The sequence below is a fragment of the Gossypium raimondii genome, chromosome 5 (assembly GCF_025698545.1).
Source record: "Gossypium raimondii isolate GPD5lz chromosome 5, ASM2569854v1, whole genome shotgun sequence".
NCBI lineage: Eukaryota > Viridiplantae > Streptophyta > Magnoliopsida > Malvales > Malvaceae > Gossypium > Gossypium raimondii.
Genome location: NC_068569.1, coordinates 42,186,675 through 42,191,504, shown reverse-complemented (window position 1 = coordinate 42,191,504; position 4,830 = coordinate 42,186,675).

Below are 4,830 nucleotides of genomic sequence, written 5' to 3'. Positions count from 1 at the left end.
GGGAATGTTATATTTTGTATCACTAACTGACATCTCCTACACACTTGATCCACTAACATAGATTGTCCCAATGGACTAGACACTACTACCGATACTCTAGACATCTCAGATTTTAAACTTCCCGACTTAACCAATTCAGTATTAACATATGAATGTGAAGATCTCGGATCTATTAAAGCATAAACATGTTTTGAATGTAATAAAAAGATACATATCACAACGTCATTAGCATCACCATCCTCACAAGTCTACACAACATAAGCTCAAGCTGGCGTTCTGGCCTCCGACTGATGAGTAACAACATCATTTCCCTTTCTAGCACCCCCACTCAAAAATGAACCACTTTGACTCGACCCGCGACCCCTAGGAGCAGACATAGATCTCTGAGAAGTAACAAGTGTAGCTTTCTCATTCTTCGGACACTCTCTAATAAAATGTTCCGTAGATCCACAGCGAAAACAGAATTGAGTTAACTTCCAACATTCACCATGGTGCTTTTTCCTGCAGTGCTCACAATTTGAAATATCAGTATCCCTGGATGGACCTCACACACTACCTGTAGACACAATCAGTTGTTGATCACGATTTCTATCAGTTCTATCTGACTTAAAATTTAATCTCCAGCTACCACGATATTCTTTTGATCTCTTCAATTGTGCATTTGAACTTGCAGCTCTAGGACACTTTCCAATAGTACGGGTATTCTCAGTGTAACACCTCTTACCTGAGACTGTTGCCGGAGTCGAGCACTAGGCGTTATCTGACTTAACTTACTAATTCGGAGCATAAAAAATTACTTTTTAAAAAAAATTAATTAACTCATGTTCATTCAATATATCCTAAAAAGAACCCTTGAGACCCTAAAACATGTAACAAAAATGGTTCGGGTCCAAACCGGGAACATTAAAAATTTTCCGAATACTTAAACTAATCAAAATAATTTATTTCACTATTCACAATAAAACTATCCACTTGCATAATAGTCACTAATTTAATTATAACTTGAGTTACAAAACTCAAAATTTAGATCCTTAAATTTTACCTAAAACTAGACTCATATATATTCTTACCATAAAATTTTTAGAATTTTTGGCTTAGCCAATAAGTACAGTTTATTCGTTAAAGTCTCCCTTATTTCACTATCCGACAGTTCTGACCTCTATTCACTAAAAATTAATTATCTCATTGTACAGAATTCAGATAACATTCTCATTTTTTTATTTTGAAAATAGACTCACTAAGGAATCTAGAAATATAAATTATGACTCATAATTATTTATGTACAATTTTTAATGATTTTCTAAATTCAGAACAGGGGACTTTAAAAACCATTCTGACCCTGTCTCACTAAAATTTAAAGATCTCACAATATAGAATTCCTTTTCCTACACCGTTTCTTTCATGTGTAAATAGAATTGATAGGATTTAATTCTATATCTCATTCACTCTCTAATTCCATTGCTACTATTTTTGGTGATTATTCAAAATCATGTCAATGCTGCTGTCCAAAAACTGTTCCATTGCAAATTTTTACTCTTTTATAATTTCTTCGTATTAACTATCATTTAGGCATACATAACACCAAAACACGTTCTTAAATAGCCATTTCAATAGCTAATCATTATCGAATATTTACATGCTATTCATTAGCCATATCATAAAGACACACACACAAAATGACTAAGTCCCTATACATGTCATAACTTAAAATGTTTCAATCTCAAAATACTGAGTTGGTCTGTTGATATTGTGAAACGATCTCTGACGCCCTTACGATCCCCTAATTGGCTTGGCGATACTATAAAAAAAGAAGGAAAATAAAGAGGGTAAGCGTGAAGCTTAGTAAGTTTACAAACAAGTAAATAACAACATTTATCATAAATAATTGTACTAATAAATTATCATCAAGTATCATGGTCTTTACTTTCTTCTTTACTTACTCTCTTACTTGTTTACTTACTTGCTTACTTAAATAATTCATGATTATAACTTACTCATCCCTTGCTAAAATTTCTTTCTCAACTGATAACTGAAATATTCTTAACCTTTATAACTCACATGAATCTATTTCTTATGCTTTTACCTGAACTTTCATGTAACATAGTCTGTTTACTAACCCATTGAACCACTTGGAATACTAAGTATACTTGGGTCTCTTGTCTGATAATAACATGCCAAAGCCATGTCCCAAACATGGTCTTACATGGGATGTTTCCTGTACCGCCAATGCCATATCCCAGATATAGTCTTACATGGGAGTTCTCATATCGGTGCCCATGTCATGTCCTAGACATGGTCTTACGGCGGACCTCTCATCTCGGTGCCAACGCCATGTCCCAGACATGGTCTTATGTGGGACCTCTCATAACCTCGATAATGCCAATGCCATGCCCCCGACATGGTCTTACATGGGATCTCGTTCCCTTAATGTCATGACATTTATATCCGATACATTCCTAATGTTTCAACGAGACTTTTTAACACTGATTCTCTATCATCTCATACTTGAGTCAACATTAAATAATTTCATAAAATAAGTACATAATTGCTGGAAAAAAACAACATTAATAATAATTATTGAAATATTGCATTTATTTACCGTAAACTTACCTCGGTACAAAATACGATCAAATCTAACAACTTAATCCTTAACCTTTTTCTTTCCCCAGTCTAACTCCAAATTTCGTTCCTCTTGATCTATAATAGCAAATTTAGCTTATTTAATACCTACATTTATCAAAATAGTCATTGACTCGAGCTTTGACAAAATTATGATTTTGCCCCTAAACTTTTACATATTTACACTTTTGCCCTAAAGATCGGAAATTAAACTTGATCCCTTATTCTTATATTTTATGACATTCTGAACATTTTTTCCTTCTATGGAAACATCAAATTCCCACTCTAACATTTACTTATGAACATTAGGTATTTTTACTAATTATGTCGTTTTACTCATTTTCACTTAAAATCTCCTAGCAAAAGTTGTTTAACATAATTTCAAACTTCATATTATATCATAAAACATCAAAATAAACACATTTCACATATGGTTATTTTTCCAAATATGAACCCTAACATGAGTTAATGATAGAATAAGCTAAATCGAGCTACGAGGACTCTAAAAACGTAAAAAATATTAAAAACGGGGCTTGGATGTACTTACAATCAAGCTTGAAAGTGGCCAAAACCCTAGCTATGGAGAACTTGTAAGTTTCGGCTATGGTGGAAGAAATATGAGCACATTTTGGCCTTATTTCCCTTTTTAATTCATTTAGTTACCAAATGACTAAAATGCCCCTAACTTAAAAATATCCTATTTCACTTATCTCATGTCCATTTTTGTCCATGAAGATCTAATGGTCTAATTACCATTTAAGGACCTCTACTTCATTTATGCACTTCAATTAAATCTTTTATCATCCAAAGCTCATATTTACCCACTTTTGCATTTAAACCCTAATATGCAATTCAGACATGCAATCGCTGAAATTTCTTATCATTATTCTAACATATGCATCCAATCAATCGGTAAATCATAAAAATTAATCACAATAAAATTTTCTATCTCTAATTGGTGGTTTCGCAACCACTATTCTATTTAGGCCCTATTTTGGGATGTTACACTCAGTCTTTTTATCAATACTCAGAACTTGTTTTACCATTCTTGCCTGTTCAACTAGATCTGCAAACTTAGTAATTTTGTGCGATACCAACTGTACTCGCAACTCATCGCGTAAACCATATAGAATCGGTTGCAACTATCAATTTCAGTCGGTACAAACTCAATAGCGTACCTATTAAGTCGCAAAAACTTTCTTTCGTTCATAATCAATCACAGACATCCCACCTTGTTTCAGCATAAAAAACTCGTCTTCTATCTTTGACATACAATTCGCCAACATATTTCTTTTGGAATTCCTTTTGAAAGAATTCCCAATTAGCCTGATCTGTAGATATATGACGTATCACTGATTGCCACCAGGTATATGTTTCTCCTTGCAGTAGAGAAACAACACATATTACACTTTCACGCGAGTTGCATTCAAGTTGTTGCAAGATGCGTTTAGTGGATTCAATCCAAAATTCAACTGTAGAAGGATCAACTCCTTTCAATCCTAAGAATTCAGCTGCACCATATCTATGTAACTCTTTAACCGGAGCTTGACAAATAGTAGGTACAGATGCCATAGCGGATGTGGTTCCCGCCACATACTGAAGAGCATCAGTGATAGCTCTCAGTAACTGTGAATCATCTCTTTCCTCGATATTAACTCGCTCAACATTAGGTTGTTGAGTACTAACTGGATTAACACACGGTGTTACCGATTCGGTTTCATCTAACTCATTGGAGATATCATTTTCGATATACATATCTTGATCAATATCGTCATTATAATCATTCGACATTTTTAACTATAAAACAAAAATAAATATATCAGCATCCAAATCCCGATTCAATTTGACTCAATTATGGCATGTACCTCTAGACTCAATTTCAAGCTCGATTTGGTTCGAGAATTGGCTAAACCTGTAAAGCTCTGATACCACTAAATGTAACACCCCTAACTCGTATCCATCGTCGGAACTGGGTTATAGAGCATTACGGGAGTTTACAGATCAAATAGACAGAAATTTTAAACATTTCATATCATATAATATTCAGGTCAGAAACCAATCAAACTCATACATATTGTCTCTTATTCGAGTCCTCGAGGCCCAAAATACGCGTTAGAAACAAGTCGAGACTAATTCGAAAACTCAGAGAATTTTTCAGAATACATTAAAAATTTTCAAAGCTGCAGGGGTCACACGGCCGTGTGTCTGGCC